Below are 24,978 nucleotides of genomic sequence, written 5' to 3'. Positions count from 1 at the left end.
CTGCATCAGCACCCACGCACCCTCTCCCATTCCTCCTGACACGACTCTCACTTTCCCAAGACACGATGGGAAGGTTAAACCAGGGACCTGGAGGCACAGAACAAGCTGGTCCCAGAAAAGAGGACTCCTTCCAGGGCCACAGGCTCTCATGCACCCCAGGCAGCCAGATGCCCGGGCGGGTAACAATGGAGCTAAAAATAGGGCAGGAGGCTAAGTGGCCAGCTGCCGGAAACATCTGCCTCTGCTGCAGAACAAACATGAGGGAAGTCACCATGCTGCAGGGTCCCTACCGTGGGGCAGGGGACAGCTGGGGGTGGGGGAGGGGAAAGTCAAACCTTCAGGTCTGCACCCTGGGCAGGGGCTCAGACCAGCCCCCACCCGCCCTGGGCCCCATCCCTCCCCACACACGCTATAGACACACACGTTACACCTTGTGCACCAACATGTATCTCCGAGTCAGAGTCAGATGCGCCTTTGAGACCCCAGTCTCTTCCTCTCATTTTACAGAAGAGGAAACTGAGGTCCAGAGTAGACCAAACAACTGCCCACAGTCATGGAGACAGTGGACAGCAGGGTGAGGAGCCGGGGTTCCATACCCCTCTCCTCTGCAACTCCCTGGCCATCTGCTTCCCGGAGCATGTCCATCCAGGGCCGGGAAAGACCCTGACCAGGAAGGGCCTTCCCGCTCCGCAGAATGAAGCACACCAAGCACAGGAGACAGATTAGCACAAAAAACTTCAGCTCAGGGGCGCCCGGGTGGCTCAGTGGTTGAGCACCTGCCTTTGGCTCAGGTCGTGACCCAGGGTCCTGGGATCGAGTCCCATATCAGGCACTCCATGGGGAGCCTGCTTCTCCCTCTGCCTGTGCCTCTGCCTCTTTCTCTGTGTCTCTCATGAGTAAATAAATAAATCTTTTTTAAAAAATCTTAATATAACCCATAAAGGACAAGGCTGGGCCATCTCTCAGTTGGTCCAACACAGTTTTCCTCCAGCGAGTGGCAAATGAGGTTGGAGAGCCACGCACCGGCCTCTGCTCACCTGCTGCACATCTTCCTGCCCCACTTGCTCCCTCAGCCTAGCTGACTCCCATCCCCTGAACCAGGAGCCTCCTCCACGTCCCCCAGGCCACATCGCACCATGGCCGTAGCCTCCCTGAAGCCCACTGGGCTGGGGCTGGGGCTGGCCTTCGATGGCATCCCAGTGTTTGGCACAAAGTAGCCACTTGAATGAGCAAAATTGGACAGATTTTTAAACAAAAAAACCGATGAGCTCTGTGGGTGTCCATGCTGTGAGCACAAATTAGACAAAACAGGTGGGTTTTAGCCCGGGGCCCAGAACACAAAAGGCACTCTATAAATGCAGCCCTGTTTCAAGTGCCATAAGAAAATGGGGCTGGGGTAGGGGGAGACACTGACCCCTGGGTCCCATCTGGCAGAGAAGGTTAATGAGGAAGGGACGTGAAGGCCAGAGGCTGTGGAGGCCCCTTCCGGCCAGGAAAGGGCGAAGGTAACTCTGAGGGCCCCGTTTGAGAAACAGACCCTCCCCTGTAGAATTGCCTCGCTGAGACCCCTGGTCTCTCGCGTTGACTCACACTCCCAGGGGGACAAAAAAAATGCGGCATCTAAAAAGTCCCCTGGGCTCCTCACTCACTCCTGAGGATTGAACACAGGATTGAACACATTAGTAGCTTGACCAGAATTTAAAATCACAAATGAGGGCAGCCCAGGTGGCTCAGCAATTTAGCGCTGCCTTCAGCCCAGGGCCTGATCCTGGGGTCCCGGGATCAAGTCCCGTGTTGGGCTCCCTGCATGGAGCCTGCTTCTCCCTCTGCCTGTGTCTCTGCCTCTGTGTGTGTGTGTGTGTGTGTGTGTGTGTGTGTCTTACGAATAAATAAATAAAATCTTAAAAAAAATAAAATCACAAATGATGAACTTCTAACCCCAAAGGGCTTACAGCCCCACCCCCTCACCCCAAGTTGCACTTCCAGGTATGCGTAGCGGGCTGGAGCCCGAGGGAGGCTACCACCGGATCACAGTTCTAACGGCAGTCTCCGCAGAGCCCAGGTCCCCAGTGCCTTCCAGTGTCCACAAGGTCCAGACTATTCTCAGGACAATACCAAGTATCACTGCCTTCTCGCCACGAATGAGCATGCTGATGGAGCAAAGCCACAGCAGTGGGGGACACTCAGCAAGAGGCATGGCACTGGCCCCCAACAAGGCTACCCGTCACTCATGTAACAAAAGATGCCACTATCACTTAAGAAGGTCTTTGATGAGGGGCACCTGGGTGGCTCAGTGGTTGAGCATCTGCCTTTGGCTTGGGTCATGATCCCGGGGTCCTGGGATCGAGTCCCACATCGGGCTCCCTGCATGGAGACTACTTCTCCCTCTGCCTGTGTCTCTACCTCTCTCTCTCTCTCTCTGTATGTCTCTTGTGAATAAATAAATAAAATCTTAAAAAAAAAAAAAAAGGCCTTTGATGAGGGCACCAGGCTGGCTCAATCAATAGAACACACAACTCTCCATCTCAGAGTTATGAGTTCAAGACCCACATTGGGTGTAGAGATTGCTTAAAAATAAAATAGCTTTTAAAAAGTCTTTAATGAATCAGTAAAATTAATTTCACTGAAGCAAAGGCCTTGAGTACATGTCTTTTTACTACTCTGTGAGATGACCGAGCATGTACCTGGGCAGGTGTCTGAGGGAAAGGCACCTGTGAGCCAGGCTGAGCTGTCAGCTCAACTAGCATCTTTGTTCACAGAAAGAACAGCCAGCAGACAGACAAACACCAGTTACTCAGAATTGGTTAGCTGGCAGACATTTTCTTAAAAATGAACAAGGTGAGCCTGTCCTTTCAAGGAAAACAATTGACGACATTTGTTGCCAACGATCAAGTTCGAGCTTTAAGGGAAACATCAGAACTTTGGAAAACTGGCATCAGCCGTTGTGAGTCTGACCACTTCCCCAAACATAAAGACTTTGCAATGATATGGGTGATGATGTTAACATACATAATTTCTGGATATTGCTGAAATGAAATGTGTCCACATTTGGAAGATCTGTGTAATTCCATGAATCAGCATCTTCCCGATGACTAATATGTAAATGTCACAAAATCACACCTGTGTCAAAGATCCATCCAGGCAGGACGGTCTGATGGATTTTAATGCAACAAACTATGAAAAATTCATTAATATGTTTACAGATTCTACATTTCAAATGGCCTTTAAGAAACTATCACATGTTGAATTTTTATGTAGTCTCAAAAGAAAATATCCAGAGGCTAATAAAATATTCCTCCCTTTTCCAATCACTTATCTGGGTAAAGCTAGATTTTCTTGGGGATCCCTGGGTGGCTCGGCAGTTTAGCACATGCCTTCGGCCCAGGACGTGATCCTGGGGTCTCAGGATCGAGTCCCACATTGGGACCCCTGCATGGAGCCTGCTTCTCCCTCTGCCTGTGTCTCTGCCTCTCTCTGTGTGTGTGTCTCTCATGAATAAATAAATGTTTTTAAAAATCTTAAAAAACAAAAAAGCTAGATTTTCTTCATATACTTCAATCAAAACAACATATCACAACAATTGAATACAGGAACCCAAGTGTCTGTTATTAAACCAGACATTAAAGTGATCTGCAGAGGCACCAGGCTGGCTCAGTTAGCAGAGCATGCAACTCTTGATCCAGGAGCATGAGTTTGAGCTCCGCCTTGGTGGGGAGATTACTTCAAAAAAAAATTTTTTTAATCTTTATAGTGATTTGTAAACTGCAAAACAATGCCACTCTTTCCAATGTAGTTTATTTGGGAAAACAGCTCAGTTTTCAGGAAAAAAAAAATTGTTTATGTTAACATGTAATGGGTTTGCTATTATTTTTTAAGTAAATGTATACATATATGTTTTAAAATATATTCAGTTTTAATTTCTAATATGGTAAATATCAACTTATGTATATAACCCACATAAACAGAAATGCTTTGGAGTCTTCAAATTTTAAGAGTGTAAAGGAAGGTGTCCTGAAACTAAGAAGTTTCCAAATAGCTATGATTTAACTCCCATAGTAACCCTTTGATGATCATGTATGAGCTGGTCCCATTTTGTAAGTACAGACCCTGAGGCACAGAGAGTCTGGGTGACCTCCCAAGGGCACACAGGTGGCAGAGAGCTTCCAAGTACATGCTTTCACCCTCCAAATTATCCCTCCCCTAATACCATGCTCCCGAAGGAAGTGTAGAAGGATGAATAATGACTTACTAAAAAAAAAAAAAAAAAAAAAAAAAAAAAAAAAAAAAAAAAACACACACACATAAGTGAAAGAAGACAGTTTGGGGGCAGAAAAGAACTTTCTATACAAAATGCTAGGGAAGACATACAGGTAAACATCAGTAGATCAGACTACATAAAACATGGTCAGCTTTGGGGTGCCTGGCTGGCTCAGTCGGTGGAGCTCTTGATCTCAAGGTTGTGAGTTCAAGCCCCACGTTGATTACTGGAAAAATAAAAATCTTTTTTAAAATGACCAGCTTTTGGGATCCCTGGGTGGCGCAGTGGTTTGGCGCCTGCCTTTGGCCCAGGGCACGATCCTGGAGACCCGGGATCGAATCCCACATTGGGCTCCCGGTGCATGGAGCCTGCTTCTCCCTCTGCCTGTGTCTCTGCCTCTCTCTCTCTATCATAAATAAATAAAAAATTTTTTAAAAATCTTAAAAAAAATAAATAAATAAAATGACCAGCTTTTAACCAACACAGAAAAACCACGAAGCTGAAAGGCAAATGGCAAACTGGATAAAGATATTTTTGACAGTTTTTTATTATTTATCATATTCAATACAGCTTTTTTTCCAAACCAGAAACCAAGTATATCTTGAGACTGTAACAGACCCAAGAAACCCCAAAAGCCCAATCCAGAAATACAAATGGACAATGAATGTCAGAAAAAGATGTTCAACCTTACTTGTAATTTGAAAACTGGAAACGACGAAACGCCACGTCTTGCCTATCATGGTGTCACAGGTACAACAGCAGGACACACCCTGTGTCAGCATGGGTGCCAGGATGGGTGGGCTCTCCCTGAAGCACCAGGCAGGATGCAACCTGGCACTGCTCCCTAGCAGCTAATCCGGCAATAATTCTAAAATACCTTAAGAGCACGCAACTCTTTGATCCAGCCAAGTTTCCTATCCGTTGAGTCAATGCAAATAATCAGAGATATGGCCACAAAAATGTTCGACACAGCTTTGCCTAGTTTAGCCAAAGACTGAGAACATCTTTCACATGAACAGTGGTCAAAGTCCAATGTATCGCAGACGTCATCACGCAGTCATTAAAATGGATAGAGTGTCAGATGGCCGTCACTTAACAGAATGTGGAGGGAAAGAAGCCAACATCAACAAACACTGTCTGATTCCCTTCATCTAAAACTCAAACACAGGCCGAACTAATCTATGGTGTTGGAAGTCAGACAAGATGTCCCATCTGGAGCAGGAAGGAAGGGACGGCGGTGAGGTGTGGGGATCCAGGGTTCTGGAACACTTCTGTTCCTTGACTTGGGGGGAGGCTCTGAAGGCTGTGCTCATTTTGTGTAATCAGAGCATGTACTTGCGATGGGCGTCCTTTTCTGGGCATGTGAAACTCCAACTTAGAAGTTTCAAAAATAAGAAGTAACAGTTTACTTACATAGGAAAATGTCTATTGTATGTTTAGTCACCAAAAAAAGGCAAAGTGTACACACACACACACACACACACAGAGAGGAAAAATCTCCAGAAAGATACATCTCAAAACGTGCATGGTGAACTGTCCATGGCGAGCTGTGGTTATCGCTGCAAAGTGGAGTCACAGATGGTTCTTCTAATCTTCCTGCATATCTTTATTTTCTCTGACGTTTCTTTTTTTAAGATTTATTTATTTATTTATTTATTTATTTATTTATTTATTTATTTATTTATTTGAGAGAGAGTGTCAACCAGACCCCCCCACTGAGCATGGAGCCTACCACAGGTCTTAATCCCAGGACCCAAGATCATGACCTGAGCTAAAACCAAGAGTCGGATGCTTGACTGACTGTGGCATTCAGGAACCCCTCTCTGATGTTTCTATGATGAATGAACATATATTATTAATAGAAAAAAAGAAGGAATGGGGCACCTGGGTGGCTCAGTCAGTTAAGCATCTGCCTTCAGCTCAGGTCATGATTCTGGAGTCCTGAGATCGAGTCCCATGTCCATTGGGCTCCCTGCCCAGCAGGGGGTCTGCTTCTCCCTCTGCCTCTACTTGCCACTGCCCTTATTTGTGTTCTCTCTCTCTCTCTCTCTCTGTCAAATAAATAAATATTATCTTAAAAAATTAAAATCTTTAAAAAAAGAAAAAAGAGACAAGCCCAAGAACTGCACAGTATGGCCGCTGACAACCGCAATCCGGTTTGTGTGTCAACCCTACAGCCTGAAGAGCCCCTGACCCCACTGGAAAAGCTCAGGCAACTGAGGGTGGTCCTGAATTGCCGCCAACGGCTTTTGCTAAACACTTGCCCACGGAAATCATTCGGATATAGGAATCAGAAAGCCCTGGGTAGACCCCAGCCCTGTCCCCCTACCAGAGGCCTGGGCCACCTCCTTAGCCTCAGTTTCCCTGTAGTGGAAAAAGGGTTAAATGAGGTTACAGATGTCCCAGCCTGACCCAGTCAGGGCCCAGAGCACATCTGACACACAGGTTCTCCCAGTTTCCACAGAAGAAGAAATGGGGGCCCAGGAGGCTGAGTGACAGCCCTGGGAGATGCCCAGAGAGCCTCCCCGGCCATCAGTGCCCCCACCAGACGGTGCGTGCCACACACTGGATTTGACCTCGGGTAGCCTCCCTTGGAATCCACACCCATCATCCCCATGAAACCTCCACGTGGAGGGCCACGGCAGGAAAGGTGGGTGGCGGATCCAGACAGGAAGTGACCTCGCCGGATGAATGACAGGCCAACATTCCACCGGGAGCCCCACCTGCTGGGGACCTTCGGGGTCATGGGAGCCAGGAGTGGGTGGGCACACGGAGGCCAAGGAGGAAACAGGATTTACTGCAGAAGGCCAGCCACATGGCACACTTCCCCAGGCAGGGAAGTGACTTCATTTCACAGTGTCGCCCTCACTTCCGTCCCTCACGTGGCAAGGAGTTAACCCTGAGAGGGCCATGCTTCCCTGGGCTCTTGCCAACTCCACACGAGCCAGGGCAGGAGAATCCAGGCTTTCTCCTCTCCCCCACTCCTGGTATCCCCAATCCACGGATGAGGAAACTGAGGCTCAGAGAGGCTGTCCACGAGACAGGGACTCCAGGACCTTCCCCACTACACTGAGCTGCACGGAGAAGGGAGATGTTAATTCAAGGTCAGGAACTCAGGGAAGACTTCCTGGAAGAGGAGACCACTGAGCTGCTACTTAAAAGAGGAGCAACATTTGACGGACAAGAAAAGCATTCTGCAGGGAGGAAACTGCACAGAGAAAAAGAGATGCTTGGCGCTGTACAGAGTATTAAGTCCAAGTATTATGGTACTTGTGAGGCCAGAATACAGGATGGGGTGGGGTTGGGCTGAACCCCAACTGCCTTGGAGACCGTGCCAGAGAGTCAGGATATTGCTCTATGGGGTGAGATGTGCTATGCAGACTGGGGTGTGAGTAGAGCTGCACGATGGTGCCCGTGTGTCAGCCTAAGAGGGCTGCACGGAAGAGGCAACACCCAGGGAACCACCTCAGCAAGGGCTTGTTATTACTCTGGGACCCCTGAGGCCCACAGCTCAGCAGGCCTCACCGTGCCCCCCACCTCCACCCAGGATCCCCAGCTACACTGGGCTTCTCTGTAAAGGAGAGGGAAGGAAATCCATAGTACCCACACACTGTGAGCCGAGGTGTGCATCGCATGCCAGACCGTGACACAGCAGGGCGCCGACGACACCGAAGGCGCCAGCCTCAGCGCCATGACCACCGGCTGCGTGATCTTGACAGAAACACTTCACTTCTCTGTGCCTCCGCATCCATCGGATGCAGACGGTGTGTCACGGCCACACTGACCCACGGGCAGGCGGAGTGAGCTGGCCTGGGTCACATGGCAAAGCAGCAGCAGAGCCAGGATTCAAACTCGGGCCCACCTGGCCCTCACACCCAGGCTTCTCCCAGCCCTTCAAGCAAAACAAAACCTGAAACCCAAAAGCTGGGGCTCTCCAGGCCTCTGGGCGGTTTCTGGCGGGGGAAGAGTCTTCCCACCCCAAACCTCCAGGAACCAAGGGAAGGGCAGGGAGAAAACAGTAGGGCACGGCAGGGGAAGAAAAATATTTTCAAGTTTCTCCCTCTTCCTGTTTATCTATCCTCTTGATCCAGAAGCTTCTGGTAGCTGTTTGTCCAGGGAAAGTCCTGCCAAGAGTGACATCCTGCCATCCGCCGCCCTAGGCCCAGCAGCCCCTGCCCGGCCTGCACTGGGGGCAGCGGGGACCACTTCCCTGCAGACCCTGCCTCGCCAGGGGGGCTGCTGCAGAGCTGGGCTCTCGACCGATGCTGGGGCCCAGGACTGAGGACCCGGCCAGGGAGGGGAGGCCGCTGCCACCCCCTGCTCAGCTCCAGCTGGCACCAATCAGCTCCACACTCAGCTGCAGAGAGGTGATGAGAAGGATTCAAGGAAATGAGGCCGAGCCTGGCCTGGGTGCTGCAACGGGGGTGGGAATGCAGAGCACAGGTTGTGCAGCCAGGCTGACCTGGTGTCCGATCCTGGCTGACCCCCGACTTGCTGTGTGACCTTGCCCAAGGTACCGAACTTCTCGGAGCCTAACCCCCTGATGTGTAAAATGAGGATAATATTGGAACCTGCTTCATAAGGATGTGCTGAGGATTACAGGAGACAATGTGGGGAAAGGGCTGGCACCTGGGAAATGTGAACAAATATTATCAATTCCCACTCCTACCATCAAGCTGACCCCCTCGCTCAGTCCTGAAGCTCCGAGCTACGTTTCAAATAAGCTCAGGGGTACCTGGGTGGCTTAGCAGATTAAAAGCTCCGAGGTATGTTTCAAATAAACTCAGGGGTACCTGGATGGCTTCAGCTCCGGTCATGATCTCAGGATCTCAGTCAGGATCAAGCCCCACCCTGGGCTCCCTGCTCATTGTAGGGAGTCTGCTTCTCCCTCTCCCTCTGCCCCAGCCCACTCTCCCACCTGCTTGTGCTGTCTCTCAAATAAATCAATAAAATATTTTTTAAATAAAATTAAATAAATAAAATGAGCTCAAAAGAACAATTATAGCCTCAAAAAAAAAAAAAGAATGAAATTCTGACACATGCTACAACACAGATGAGCCTTGAAGATATTATGCTAAATGTTTAAATAAGCCAGACACGAAAGGACAAACATTGTATAATTCCACCTACATGAGGGACTTAGCATAGTCAAAGCACAGAGATAGAAAGTTAGAAGGGTGGCTGCCAGGGGTCGGGGTAGGGAGGGTAATGGGAAGTTAGTGTTTAGAAGGCACAAAGTTTCAGCTTCAGAAGAGGAAAAAGTTCTGGACATGACGATAATGGCTATACAACGGCGTGAATGTACGTAATGCTATTGATCTGTACAATTAAAAATGATTAAAGGGGTACATTTTATGGTACATATATTTCATCTCAATTTTTTAAAAAGGGCTCATTCCAAAAAAAAGGGGGGGGGGTTGTGATGCCCATATTAAGATTTGTCCCTGTCCTTGGATAGTCCAGGGTCAAGAGGCAGGACAGGCATGCAAAAAGCAGAAGGTGCCACCTCCCAGGGAGCTGGTGCCATCAGAGACCCGAGTGCTGGGTGCTGAGGAAAGAGGGGCACGCATTGCCTCCTGGACCCGGCTGGGCTGGGAGGGGAGGCAGCCCCTGAGCCCACTCAGCCAGGCTCCTCCCAGGACATGATGGGGTCTGGGCGAGGCAGCCCCAGGCTCCTGCACCCACCAGGAGCACAGTAAGTGTGAGAGATGCAGGGCCCCTCTCACACCTCGTGCCTGTGTGTGCACACACTGGCACACACACACACACACACACACACACACACACTCCCAAGGCCAAAGACACCAGAGCAGCCCTCACAGGCCAATCCCACCTGTGTCTGGCCAGCCCAGGCACCAACATCCAGTAACAATGGCTCCTTATGAACCCCAGCACCCACCACCCTGGAAGGTAAACTGCAGCCTGCCCACCATCTCCAGGGCCAGCAATGGGGAAGGAGGGGTGTGAACAAGAACTGCTTACTGGACACACCCCGTGTAAGAAGACCTAGAAATATGACCCTCCAGAAGCCCCCTGACCTCTGCCTGACAACCCTACTCATAGGGCTTGGGTGAGAAGCAGGCCACCTCTAGGGAGTAGTAGGTGGGTAAGAACAGGAGTGAGAGGGCCGGTGGGGGGAGGGGTAGACTGGCTGAGGTCCATCGTGAGTCACTGTGTGACCCTGGGCAAGTCACTTCCCCTCTGGGTCTTTTGAAGACTCCTTAGCTTCCTTCTTGGTAGAATGAGCCTCTATCCCACCACCCAATGGCCATACATCCTACAGAAGTGTGTGCGTCCACCACAAGACGAGCAGGAGTGTTCAGCAGCTTTTCTCGCCATCACTAGAAGCTGGAAACACACTGAAAGTCCATCTACAGGGAAAAACCAATGTGAGGTGGTAACGCCTCTACAACGGAACACTACAGAGCAACGGAAAGGGACAACCCGCCGAGGCCTACAGGATCACAGATGAATCTTATAGAGTTGATGCCAACAGAAAGAAGCCAGAAAAATCCAGATAAAAACAGTTCACATTCTGGGGCACCTGGGTGGCTCAGCGGTTGAGCGTCTGCCTTTGGCTCAGGGTGTGATCCTGGGGTTCCAGGATCGAGTCCCACATCGGGCTCCCTGCATGGAGCCTGCTTCTCCCTCTGCCTCTCTCTCTGTGTCTCTGATGAATAAATAAATAAAATCTTTTTAACAAAAAACAGCTCATTTTCTCTGGTGCCATTTACAGAAAGTTCAAGAGCAAGTAAGACTAACCCTTGGTAGGCACTCCAAAGCACAGACACTTGAGAGTGGGGCTCAGGTAACGGACTGGGAAGAGGCCCCAGGGAACCTTCCAGGGCACTGAAAACGTTCTCTATCTTGGTCAGGGTAGGGGTCACACAGGTGAAATACACCTGCATCCTTCTCAAACTGTGCCCAATTTACCGTCTGTAAATGAGACCTCAATTTAAAATAAAATGCCTAAATAAATAAATAAATAAATAAAAAATAAATAAAAAATAAATAAATAAATAAATAAATAAATAAATAAAAATGCCAACAGCGATAACTCCTACTCTGTCTTCCTCTGAGGACCACGGTGAGGCTCTGCTGAGTGCGCATGTGGACAGGGTTGGGTGGCGATAAGAACATGGGCTGTGAGACAGAAGGACCAGGGTTCAAATCCTAAGGCTCCCTCTGACTGGGTCCATTTTTTTTTCCTTGCTCGGTTTATTTTTGGTGGTGTTGGCCAGATTTTTTATTACGGGTGTATTTGTATTTACTGTCCAAACCAGGTGAAGACGCATAAAGAAAAGGTTTATGCCCTTCCCATCCTCCTTGAGGCCACCTCTTAAAAACATCCTCCTGCAACAAGGCTTCTCAAACCCTTAAGTAGACAACACGAACACCCCTCCGGTTCATACACAGACCTCCCACCCTGTCTGCTGACAGGGCAGGCCACTGACTGCGGTACTGCTCATTCAAGTAACAGCTACTAAGCATCGACCATGTCAATCAGCCAGACACAGTCCTGTCCCTTCACGGAACCGACATTCCCACAAGAGAGAGAAAAGAGAGGGCGAGAGGGATGGAAGGACGAAGGAGTCAACCAAGAAATACAATGATGACACGTGTATACGTTATATGCATCATGACGTGGACGCCAAGGGACTGAGAAGCTCAGATGGAAAATGAGGGAAAGGACCACGGTCACGGAAGGTCTATGCTATGAGATCCGAAGACAGGGAAGGTTCCAGCCACAGGGGCAAGCACTCCAGGCAGACAGAACAGCACGGGCAAATGCCCTGGGGCAGGGGTAACTCGGAACTGAAAGGAAGAGCATGTGGTCTCCAGCGAACTGCTGCAAAATCCCCGTGCACACGGCCTTCCATCCTGATAGTGCACATCTGTAGCACAGGCCACCGAAACTCATATTGCTGAGATAGAAAGGCCTGTGCATTTAAAACCACAGTAGGGGGATCCCTGGGTGGCTCAGTGGTTTAGCGCCTGCCTTCGGCCCAGGGCGTGATCCTGGAGTCCTGGGTTCGAGTCCTGCATCGGGCTCCTTGCATGGAGCTTGCTCCTCCCTCTGCCTGTGTCTCTGCCTCTCTCTCTCTCTCTGTCTCTCATGAATAAATAAAATCTTTAAAAAATAAAAATAAAAAAATAAAACCACAGTAGACTCTGTAGTCTTATTTTTCCAAAAGGCAGTAGCATTTTGCCCAGCAGCCAGCATGGCTGAAAAGAGCCGGTTTCCTCCCATCTTCACCAGTTCAAGAAGTCATCAATCTTTGTCCTTTCCGACCATATAAAATCTCTCCACGTCCTTGTCTGTGGAGTGGGGTCGATGACAGTGCCTCTGCTCCCGGCCTCAGGATGCTACTGTGAGATTTAAGAGAGAAATAAATTCACCTAATTTGCTAAGCTCGGTTTGCACAGAGGGAGCACTCAACAAGCGGGGACAGCCTGTTACCACCATTTCTGCACAAATGCCAGGAGACACAAGTGTCACCTCCATAATCACCATACCAATCAGGCCAACTTGCTAAGGGGAGCTGTGAAGGCTCAACCCCCATGATGTGGCTTGGCGTTCCCTGGAAACAGGGACAGAGGGAGAAGGAGGCTGAAATCATGGCTCAGCATACAGCAGTGAACTGGCTGGGTGGGAGTCCAGAGACTAGTCAGGGCAACCTGAGACTCAGCTTCTTCATCTATAAAATGGGCTAACTCATACGTGCTTCCTGCAGACATTCGACGGATGCCCCTGGAGCACCTACCATGCAGGAGGAATTATTCTAGGAGCGGAAGATGCAGAACAAAATCCTGCAGCAGGCCCTGGAGACCCGTGAAGAAGGACAAACTGGTTTTAAGGCCAATGTGGAGAAGCCAGCACAGCATGCCTACAGGCTTCACTGCCCACAGAGCCTGGGCCACGGCCAAGGTAGGGAAACTGAGAGAAGCAGATTCTACAGTGGACACCTGTCATTTAGACGCCAGAAAGACACGGAATGAGCTGAGGAGGAGGGCGGGTGGGAAGCTAGCCCATTTGGTTCCTGTAGTTCCCACCTACCACCCCAAGCAAGGACCATGGGGCTCAGGCCCCACATCTGCACCACGCAGGAAGTCTGCAGGACCCACGAGGCAATGCAGGGCTGTGGGTTTTCAGGCATTGGCAACACAACTTAATCCAGACTCCACGATGTGTGCTCTGGGATCTGTGAGCTCTCTCTCTCTCTCTCTTTTTTTTTTAATCGGGATTTAATTCACATACCATAAAATTCACCCTTTTGAAGTACAATTTGGTGGCATTTCATACATTCACAAAATGTTGCGCAACCATCACCGCTGTCTGACTGCAAATATCAAACCCAAAAAGTTAAACACACAGTTACCATATGACCCAGAAATGCCATTCGAGGTATATACCCAAGAGAACTGAAAAGAGGTATCCAAACAAATGCTTGCACACCCATGTTCACAGAAGCCCCATTCACAGCTGGCGAAAGGTGGAAACAATCCAAGTGTCCCTGAACTGATACGTGGATAAACAAAATGTGGTCTCTCCATACAATGGCTTTCTTATTCAGCTATTAAAAAAAAAAAAAAAAAAAAAAAAGGAAGCATGGCTACATGCTATAGCACATGTGCACCTTGCTTGATAACATGATTCCAAGGGAAAGAAGCCAGACACAAAAAGTCACATATTATATAATCCAACAGGTGAACCCACAGAGGCAAAATGCAGATTAGCGGTTACCAGAAGCTGGGAAGAGGGGTGGAGGGCAGGGTGATCCCCAGTGACTGCTTACAAGACAGGGGGTTTCCTTTTGGGGCAAAGACAATGTTTTAGATGTTTGACATCATCAATCAAGGAAATACATATCAAAACTACCTAACGTCCATCAGGACAGCTATTATTTAAAAAAAAAAAAAAGCCACAAGTTTTATTAGCAGGATGAAGAGAAACTGGAATCCACACACGTGGTCAGCAGGGATGTAAAATGATGCAGCCGCTCTGGAAAAGGGTACCGAAGTCCCTCAAAAAATTTAAATAGAATTTACCATAAGATCCAACAATCACACTTCTGTGGACATTTACCCAAAAGAATTAAAACCAGGATCGCAAACAGATATTCACATACCCACGTTCACTGTGGACAATTCACAATAGCCAAGAGGTGGAAGCAACCCAGATGCTCACTGACGGATGAACGGATAAAGATGTGGTCTGTACGTACAACAGAGTATCATTCAGTCTTAAGAAAGAAGGAAATTCTGCAATGTGCCACAAGGTAGATGAACCTTGAGAACATTATGCAAAGTAAAATAAGCCAGTCACAGACAGACGAATGCTACAGATTCCATTTATATGAGGTACCTAAAGTAGACAAATTCATACACTCGCAGAGTGGAATGGTGGTACCAGGGGCCAGCGGGAGGGGAAACGGGGCTAGTCATCCACAGGCATAGTTTCAGTGAAGCAAATATGAGTAAGTCTAGAGATCTGCTGAACAACATTGTCTCTATAGTCATCCTGTACTGTACACTTAAATTTTTATTAAGAAGGTAGATCACATGGTAAGTGCTCTTACCACAAGAAAATAAAATTGTGAGAAATGTTTTGGACTTAACACAGAGGTGACGGTTGGTTGCACAACATTGTGAATGTACAAAATGCCACTGATTTAACTCCGCATTTTAAAACAGTTAATTTGGGGGCAGCCCGGGAGGCTCAGCGGTTTAGTGCCGCCTGCAGTCCAGGGCGTGATCCTGGAGACCGGGGATGGAGTCCCACGTCGGGCTCCCTGCATGGGGCCTGCTTCTCCCTCTGCCTGTGTCTCTGCCCTCTCTCTCTCCGTCTGTGTCTCTCATGAATAAATGAATAAATTTTTTTTAAAAGTTTATAAAACAGTTAATTTGGGCTAATGTGAATTTTACTTCAATTTGTAAAAAAAAAAAAAAAATGAGCACATCCCCTGGGTTGTCTAAATGACCTCATAAGCAAGCACCACCATGCAATTTGGGGCTGAAGTCGGTCTCCGTGTTTACAATCGAGTTCCTTTTCTGTGAAGGCCAAATGACATCATTGCACATGGTACAAACAAAGGTGGTGGTCCAAACAGAGGAGGGGTGGGGTGGAGGCTGAGCCACCGGGTAGCTAGCCCATGGAAGCCTGGATGTGGCCAGTTCAAAGGCCCTCCTCTCAGGAGTCAGGACCATGTTCGTGTTGACAGCATCTGCGTGAACTGAGCAAAGTCCACCTCTGTCTATGCCAAATGCCTGATTCCCACAGGAAGCGGGTTTAAGAGCCACTAGATGCAGAGTTCCATAACACCACTATTCCGCTCTTATCTTCCAACAAGCCAGCTTCCCAGATACCAAGTGGGGCACTACCGAAACATTACTCACTGGCAGGCTGGCTCTAACGTGAGTGATCAGAATTCACTCCAAACCATCCAACCAGCCAACATCATTAATGTCACTCTGTACAGCAAGCTCAGGTGACAGAAGCAGGGGAAGAGACCCAGCTCTTTACCATCAACCCACCATTGGCAATTCGGGTGCAGCTTACATCCTTCCAAAACATTAACATTGTTCCTTTGCAATGGGTTGGCTTTCTCCTCTTATTGGTATTTCACATTTATTTCATGGTTATGGAGAAACTACATAACTCTAAGGCATTTACATCTAGTTTTATATTTGTACACATTTCAGTTACTCTAATAAGAAAACTTAAATCAACAAGTGAGGTTTTTTACTTTCTTTTTTTTTTTTTAAGATTTTATTTGGGAGCGTGCGAACGAGAAAGCATAGAGGGAGCAGGAGAGGGAGAAGCAGACTCCCCCGCTGAGCAGGGATTCCCAGGCAGGACTTGATCCCAGGACCCCGGGATCATGACCTGAGCCAAAGGCAGATACTTAACCGACTGAGTCAGGGTCTTGGGATCCTGGCTCAGGTCCCCAAAAAGGGATTCCCTTTTTTTTTCTTTTAAAAAAAGAGTGCACAAGGGGCACTTGGGTGGCTCGGTGGGTTAAGCATCTGCCTTTGTTTGACTCAGGTCATGATCCAGGGCTCGGGGATGGAGCCCAGAGTGGAGTTGGGCTCCCTGCTCAGTGGGGAGTCTGCTTCTCCCTCTCTCCACCCCTCCCCTCATCATGCTTGCTCTCTTTCTCAAATGGATAGATAAAATCTTTCAAAAAATAAATAAAATAATAAAATAATAAAAACTTTAAACGGGAGGCCACAAAAAAAACCCATACACTGTATGATTCCATGCAAAATGTCCAGAAGAAGCAATTCTACAGACACAGAAAGCAGACCAGTGGGCTGGGGTGTGGAGTGACAACGTACACAGAATATCTTTCTGGGGTCCATGAAAATATAATCAGACAGCGGTGACTGAGGCAGGACTCTGAATATACTAAAAGCTACTAAATTCTGTGGGTTTTAAGATTGTATTTATTCATGAGAGACACAGAGAGAGAAGCAGAGACACAGGCAGAGGGAGAAGCAGGCTCCCTGTGGGGAGCCTGATGCGGGACTCAATCCCAGGACCCCAGGATCATGACCTGAGCTGAAGGCAGACGCTCAACCACTGAGCCACCGAGGCGTCCCAAATCCTGTGCTTTAAATTCGTGAATTGTATGGCATGTGAATTGTATCTCAAAACACTATTTTAATTTTTTAAAGATTTTATTTATTTGAGAGAGAAAGCAAGAGAGCACAAATGGTGGGGAGCAGCAGAGGAAGAGGAGGAAGCAGGCTCCCCACTGAGCAGGGAGCCCAATGCAAGGACTTGATCCCAAGACCCTGAGATCATGACCTGAGCTAAAGGCAGATGCTTAATCAACTGAGCCACTCCAAGCACCCCTCAAAAAGCTATTTTTACAAGGGGAAGGGTCCACATGTTACCCAGGTTTGAGCAGCACTAAGCTGGAGAAATCACAGGGAAATCAGGAAACCCACCTGTTGCTAGCTTCCCTCCCAGGCTCACTCCCCTCTCCCTCCTCCTAAAACCATCCCCAAGGGCTCAGAGAAGGAGACATGAAACCTGAAGTCACAAGACAAGCCCATCCTGGAACACAACTCCCATCTCATGGAGCTCACCTCATACAATAACAGTAATTTTGAATTATTAAACTAGGAGAAACTTTAAAATGATTAAAACAATCTATGTTAGGGATCCCTGGGTGGCGCAGCGGTTTGGCGCCTGCCTTTGGCCCAGGGCGCGATCCTGGAGACCCGGGATCAAATCCCACGTCGGGCTCCCGGTGCATGGAGCCTGCTTCTCCCTCTGCCTGTCTCTCTCTCTCTCTCTCTCTCTCTCTCTCTCTCTCTCTGTGACTATCATAAATAAATTTTTTTAAAAAATTTTAAAACAATCTATGTTAGTGAATATGCACAGAAATTCAATCATTTATATGCAGATGACAATGAGCAAGGAAAGAAGCAGGACAACAGATGCAGAGCCTCCATGACCCAATCTGGGGGGGCGGGGAGTCGTAGAGCCAGGCTCATGCAAATGTGGGCACAGGAGGCTGCTCTTCCTCAGGAGGCCACAGACATCCCCGCCCTGTACCCGCACACCCGCACACCCAAGGGCTCCTGTCACCTCAACAAGGTGCATTTTCACCACAACAAGAAGGGAGGCCTCCAGGGTCCCTTTTTGGTCGTCCAACAAATCACCCTCTCCTTGGGCCTACTCCTTCCAGCGATACGCCACGGAGCCAGGAAAAGGGAGCCCCTGCGGCTGCCCCCAGTGGGAGGCGGTAGTGACGGCAGCAGGAACGCACACCCACCCAGATGCCCAACTACCACGCACCCACCCCAGGACAGTCTGATCTCTTGTGTCCCAATGCCTCCCTCCTCCAGAAACCTGATCTGAATGGACCACCTGCAGGAAGCCTGCATCCTGTCTCCCCAAAGCCTGGCTGAGCCCCAGCCAGAGCCAGAGGGCAGGGACACCTGCTCCCGTGGCCCAGGCCCCCATCTCTGGGCCCTCTGGCTCTCAGGGTACGGCTCCCAGGGAGGGTACGTGAAGCACCAATGGCAGTGCTGGGACCCTCCCTAAGAGCAATGGCTAAGGAGTGAAAAAGCAGGCCCCAGGGTCATGGACCAGTGTGACTGACACCCCCAAATCAACACTACACAAAGTCACAGAGGCACGGAAGCAAAGTGGATGGATACTCAGCAAACCGCTGACGGTGTTATCTCCGGCGAAGAGAGGAAGTGGGGCAGGGGTGGGGTCTGTTTTACTCTCTCTGTACGAAGCTGCTACTTGAATCTTTCATAAATTACTTTATATTCTTTTTTATTAGAAAGCATTTTCAGGGATGCCTGGGTGGCGCAGTGGTTTAGCGCCTGCCTTTGGCCCAGGGCGCGATCCTGGAGACCCGGGATCGAATCCCACGTCGGGCTCCCGGTGCATGGAGCCTGCTTCTCCCTCTGCCTATGTCTCTGCCTCTCTCTCTCTCTCTCACTGTGTGGCTATCATAAATAAATAAAATTAAATTAAAAATTAAAAAAAAAAAGAAAAAAGAAAGCATTTTCAGGGATGCCTGGGTGGCTCAGTGGTTGAGCATCTGTCTTCAGCCCAGGGATTGGTCCTAAGGTCCCAGGATCGGGTCCCCACTTCGGGGTCCCTGCGGGGAGCCTGCCTCTCCCTCTGCCTGTGTCTCTGCCTCTCTCTGTGTGTCCTCTTATGAATAAATAAATAAAATCTTAAAAAAAAAATTTCAAAAGCAGGGGAGGCAGGCATCCCCTGGGAACCTGATAAGCAGTCCCCCCACACCCAGAAATTCTACTCAGCAGTCAAAAAGGCAGGCACAGCCGAAACGTCCAGCAATGTGGGCACATCTCAACACCACGTGGAGCAAAGACGTCAGACAGGAGACTACCTATGATGTGAGTCCATTTACGTGACAATCTAAAAAAAGCAAAACCAGAGGGACAGAAAGGATATAAGTGGGCCCAGTGCCAGGGGTGGGAGTGGACTGGCTGCAGCAGAGCTCGAGGAACCTTCCAGATGGTGACGTGCTCTCAGACTTGACCAAGGTGGTAGCTGCATGTCCCTGGCACTTACCAGCACTCATGCAGCTGTGCACTGAGAATACATGGATTTTATGGTTCATATGCTTCCATATAACTTTTTTAGGGGCACCTGGGTGGCTCGAGCGGTTGAGTGGCTCAGGCCATGATCTCAGGGTCCTGGGATCAAGCCCCATATGGGGATCCCTGGTCAGCCCGATGTCTGCTTCTCCCTCTCCTTCGGCCCCTCCCTATGCTCGTGCTCTTGCTTGCTCTCTCTCTCTTTCTCTCCAATAAATAAATAAAATCTTTTTTAAAAATGTTTTAAGGTGGGGATCCCTGGGTGGCGCAGCGGTTTGGCGCCTGCCTTTGGCCCAGGGCGCGATCCTGGAGACCTGGGATCGAGTCCCGCGTCGGGCTCCCGGTGCATGGAGCCTGCTTCTCCCTCTGCCTGTGTCTCTGCCTCTCTCTCTCTCTCTCTCTCTCTGTGTGTGACTATCAGAAATAAATAAAAATTTTAAAAAAATGTTTTAAGGTAAGGCAAGAGGTTGGAATGGAAATTAGCTCCTCAGTGGGTCCGGGCTTTCCTTTGCCGTGATGAGTATGTTTTAGACCTTGGCAGAGGCAGTGGTTGAATGACATGTAAATGCACAGTCCACTGAAATGTACAATTGAAAATGATTAATTTTATATCAAGTCAATGTCACCTAAAAAAATTTTTTTAAAGATCTTATTTATTTATTCATGAGAGAGACAGAAAGAGAAGCAGAGACACAGGCAGAGAGAGAAGCAGGCTCCATGCAGGAAGCCCGATGTGGGACTCGATCTTGGGACTCCAGGATCAGGCCCTGGGTCGAAAGGCAGATGCTCGACCACTGAGTCACCCAGGTGTCCCCCCAAAAAAAATTCTTTTAAGGTAGGGAAGGTAAAACATTATTATGCCCATTTTGCAGATGAGGAAATTGGGCTCCAAGGCAGCGGTGAAATGCCAGTCCAGGGCTTATCCACCTCAGGCCCAACTCAGGGCCTGGGAGAAGAGAGACCTGCACTGCACCTCCCTCAAGGGCTCTGTACCTCGGGGGGTGGGAGGGCCATCTCCAGGGAGGGCCCTTCTCCCTGGAACATCTGGAAACCAGAGCTTCCCAACAGGCCTTGGGGTGAGCCAGCAGAGCGGCCCCTGCAGGAGACCTCCAAAGCCCATGAGATTCCATGCAAGGGCAGGGCTGCCAAGCAGGTGCTCACATCGAGGCTGAACCGCTAGGCCAGGATGCAGGTGGGGAGGGGGCGGTCATCAGATCCAGCCTGGATGAGGTCTTCCAGGCCCTGGATGGCAGGGCCCTGACGGAGGGCTGTCCCCGAGAGTTAAGAGGTCAGCACCCACGTCAGGGACCCCAGGAGGCAGGACTCAGTAACCACAGGGCAGCAGTCAAAGGGGACATGTCTGGCAGTCACTTTGGAAGTTTTTTGTTGTTGCTGTTGTTTTTAAGATTTTATTTATTTGAGAGACAGAGAGTGAGTGACAGAGAAGGAGCAAGGAGAGGGGCAGAGGAAGAGGGAGAAGCAGACTCCCCAACGAGCAGGGAGCCCGACATGGGGCTCGATCATAGGACCCCAGGATCATGACCTGCGCTGAAGCCAGATGCTCAACTGACTGAGCCACCCAGGCACCCCTGGCAGTCACTTTGTGACCAGCAGGAAAGGGTTAACTTCTTCAATGGAATCCACAGTTCCCGGAAAAGGAAAAGGAAAAGAAAAGATGAGGAAACTCCCCTCTGTGCTTTCTAAACATCCAACAATCTTCAAAACATCCAAGAGTCCCTGTCCTGCGCTCTGGAGAAGGCCTGGACAGAGGCCACACAGCCTGCAGACAGGCAGTGACTGGGGCTCGGCAGGCAGCAGAGGCTGGCAAGGCCAAGGTCAGCCAGGGGCACCCACCTCTCTCCTCCTGCATGGGGCCAGCGCAGGCTCTTAGCAGTGGGGCTGCTCCTCAGGGGCGAGGGCGGGAGGCCCAGCAGCAGACCCACAGCCCTCCGAGCACCACACCCTCCCTGGAGTTTCCAAAAGCCCTAGCTCTCTGGGAGCCCACAGGGTCAGCATGACACACCCAGTTCCCAGATGCTCCCTGCTGCCTGCCTCAGACATGTAGGTAACCCCAGAGGCCCCATGCCTCTCTCATTGGAGTACCCCAGCCAAGAAGGGACACCCCTCGGAGCTAAAGCCAGTCCACACATCAGTTACATATATATAATATTATTTATATAAAATTATATAAATAATATATATATGTATATAACTCATATACATATATAAATGCTTCCCAAGGTCCCAGAATTCCACCATTAGACATTCACTCCTTAGGAAAAGCTAAGGAGTTTTCAAAGGCTTCAGTTCATTCCCAAGATGGGAGACCTATTCACCCATGGGTTTCTTAACTAGGAGCAAAAAACAGGCATGTTCCTGGGGCAGGAGCAGTCTGGAGCCCCAGCTCAAGAACAAGGGCCCCTGGAGAGGGCTGGCAGGCACTTCCAAGAGGCAGGAGGGTCTCTGGAGAATGACGGTACAGCAAATGGGATTCCTAAAAGGGAAGTAAGAGGCTCAGAATTCTGGTGGGCCTCCAGCTTGTGTCCTAACAGGGAAACCAGGGCTGCCTCAAGCCCAGAGTGGGAGGGACAAGGGTTTTCTTGACAGGGCGAGGGGCTAAGTGTGGGTCCCCTCTCTAGGGGCATGGACCAATCTGTCACACATCTGCATAGGCCTCTCTTTCTGCTTGGGGAGGCTTTCCTCACCCTTGCAAACTCTGGTCCATCCTTAAAGCCCACCTGAAGCATCGCCCCACCCCCAGGCAGGCCATCCCCTCCCTCCAGCTGCGATCACAGCTAGCACAGGCCCTGGGAAGGTGCCAGTCGGGTGTGGTACAATGTATGTATGTGTCCCCGTCACCCAGCAGGGACTCATTCTCACTCACCTTTGGTCCCCCGCACCTCTTACTGAACCCAGAGCCAGGAGCCCCAGTCGGGAGGCATGCCAGGGCTTTCCAGCCATGAGGCACTGTGCAAGCACCCAGGCCTCACACATCTCTCCCTCTTGGAGAAAGTAGCAATCGTGGAAATAACAGCAGCACTCGGTGTTTAGTGAGCACTTACTATGAGCCTCATGCTACCCCAAGGGCTCTCCACGCACCACCTCCTTTCATCGTTGCAACGTCCCTATAAGGGAGTTACGGTCATTAACCCTGTTACACCAGGAATCAGGCACAGAGAGGGTACACACAGCTAATGAGACCAGGACCCGGAATTCAGACTCTAGTGGTATGGTTCCAGAACCAGTGTTCTTAGCCACTACAGACCCCCTGGTGGGGAGGAAGATGGTCAGGGAGCAGCCGACAAGCTCTGAGTGGAAGAGAACTCAGAGATTTTAATGACCAGTGCCTCCCAGGCCTTCTCTCTCTCCAGGCCCCAGCCAACGACCCAAGAAGAGCCGCAGAGCCTCTTCCCAGAGCGAGCCCGCTGCTCCCAGGCCCATCCCTGTGCTGAGTCCCAGTCGTAAGAAACGTTAAAGGCCCCGCAAGCACCTTGGCCCACACCAGGGAGGCACACGGCTGCCTGCTGGGAGGCAGAGCCATGATTCGGGGCTATTCTTAGCAAACCACTGGCTCCCCTCCCAGAGGCCTGGCAGGCAGCAGGCCTAAGCTTCCCAACGCCCTGCCTGCCACTTCCTGACCCTGCATGTGGAGTCCCGCAGGACTAAGGAGTGGAGTGGCTGGTGGGCGAGGGGTGAGGACAAAGCCCTCCAGCTTTCAAACGAGAGGTGTCTACTTGCCCAGCCTTCCCAAGGCCAGGCAGCTGGCCGCTGGAACAGCTCTGGGGGGTCCTGGCCACAGGGGAAGGCTCGTTATCAAAGATCCACTGGCCGCACTCACTCTGTGCCATACCCTGGGCCGTACGCCTTCTTCTTCTTTTCTCCCATTTAGTCCTCAAAACACCCTCAAGGACTAGGGACTTACTGGCCCCATTTTAAAGATGAGGAGTTTCATGCTAAAGGTAAATCAATTTGGACATTAAGAAACCTGCCCAGGGTCACGCAGTGAGTTAGTGTCAGGCTGTGTCTAGACTCTGGGTTGGCTCTAATCTCCAGGCTGGACAGAACAGAAGTGACCACAGCCAGAAGGTGGGGGGGGGGGGCCCTTCCCTGTCCAAGCCCAGGGTTTCAGAGAGGGGCAGTCCATACCTGAGAGCAACAGTCTCAACAAAGACACCCCCCGCGGCCCCCCTGCTGCCACAGGTCTGACTTTTCTCTTCCCTAAGAAGGGTCCCTTCCTGGGGCACCTGGCTGGCTCAGCCTGTGACTCTTGATCTCAGGGTCAGGAGTTCAAGCCCCACATTGAGTGTAGAGAAATGATCCCTTCCCCACTGGAAAGCCTCAGGCTTGGGCTCCAAAGGAGAGTCCCCGGCCAGGTTCCTTCCCTACACAGGCCATACAGCCTCACTTCAGGAAACTTCTGGAAACCTAGGATAGATGAGACTTTAAGGTTCAAGGAGCCCCTCCTGGTGCTGAGGGCATGCACCCAGCCATGTAACTTAGGAAGTAGGGAGGTCAAATGACTCTCAGAGTAAAACAGAGAAGAGCAAGCCCTGTGGGGTCTTCAAACCCCAGTGGGGGCCTAGAAACAAAGCCACACCACAGATCACCTGTACTACCACCACCACCCAAAATGGGACAACTTTCCGCTGCCACACGGAGTCACAAGGGCAACTGAGCAGTGCACACTGCAGGCTATACTTTGGAACCCACCTGACCATGTCCTGGCCTGACATATATGTGTCCACTTCCCCCAGGAGCCCACGGCCAACTCCACATCTGGCTCCAGGTACTTGAGCTCCTTCCATGTGACTCCAGGCCCCGAGTCTGTGGATGTCAGGTCACATCCATGCCCATCATCCCTATGCCTGCCCACGACACATATGCCTCTTGTGGGGAGGCTCAAGTCCCCACCAAGGTGTAATCCATCTCATGTCTGTGGCCCATTTGTGGTCCACGCTTAGGTGTCCACATGGTCTGCCCCGCACACATCTGTACCCTTGGGCTGCCTGGTCCACCTCTGCTGCCTTCCTGCATCTGTCTTCATTCTTGTCTGCATCCAGTTCCCCTCTGCCTCTGCCCACACAGCCGTAAACCCCAGCATGCGCACCAGTATCCCCCACCTGTGCCCGGGTGCCCCTGCATGTGCCGACTCTTTGGAGGCGGGTGGTATATTCACACAAGTGCTCACAATGCCAGCCATGGGCCGCGGGGCGAGCTCGGCAGCCCCCTCTCCCAGAACAGTGCCCAAGGCCATGAGCTCAAGCACAATGCCACCTCCACCAAGTGTTCCAGAAAAGCAGAAACCTGCCAGGGACGATGGGGGAGGGAGCAGAGCCCCAGACACAGCAGAACTTCAGAGTGAGGTCAGTGCTGGCCCGGGACCACCCACATCAAGCCAGCCCAGTCCTTTGGCACCCCCAATTCCATCAATACCCACATCAATACCTGATGGCCAGCAAAGGGGAGAGCGCCCGCCAGTCTGTGCTCACAGGAAACTCTGGCTCAGGGCCTCCAGCCTTCCAGCCTCATCCCCAGCCCTGGGCAATAGAGGCTCTTCAGAAATGAAGTGAGGACTTCCTCCCTGCTGGCCTCTGAACCTCCTATAGGGTTGGACCCAGACCTTA

The 24,978-nt window shown here is 50.3% G+C and overlaps 1 protein-coding gene across 5 annotated transcripts in view; it reads right to left on the bottom strand.

Annotated features, from left to right (window-relative positions):
- The window catches only part of PALD1 (phosphatase domain containing paladin 1), a 94,371-nt gene that overhangs the window by 50,409 nt on the left and 18,984 nt on the right, over positions 1-24,978 (bottom strand). Inside the window, exon 1 of one of the 5 annotated variants that reach the window (XM_025434326.3) lies at positions 4,950-5,223. The exons of the other annotated variants lie outside the window; for them this stretch is intronic. The gene's annotated coding sequence lies outside the window, so the exon portion shown is untranslated. Of the gene's footprint in view, positions 1-4,949; positions 5,224-24,978 lie in introns of those variants that run through there. 5 annotated transcript variants of the gene reach the window in all.

The sequence above is a fragment of the Canis lupus genome, chromosome 4, assembly GCF_003254725.2.
Source record: "Canis lupus dingo isolate Sandy chromosome 4, ASM325472v2, whole genome shotgun sequence".
Taxonomy (NCBI): Eukaryota; Metazoa; Chordata; class Mammalia; order Carnivora; family Canidae; genus Canis; species Canis lupus.
This window is presented reverse-complemented; position numbering and strand designations above follow the sequence as displayed.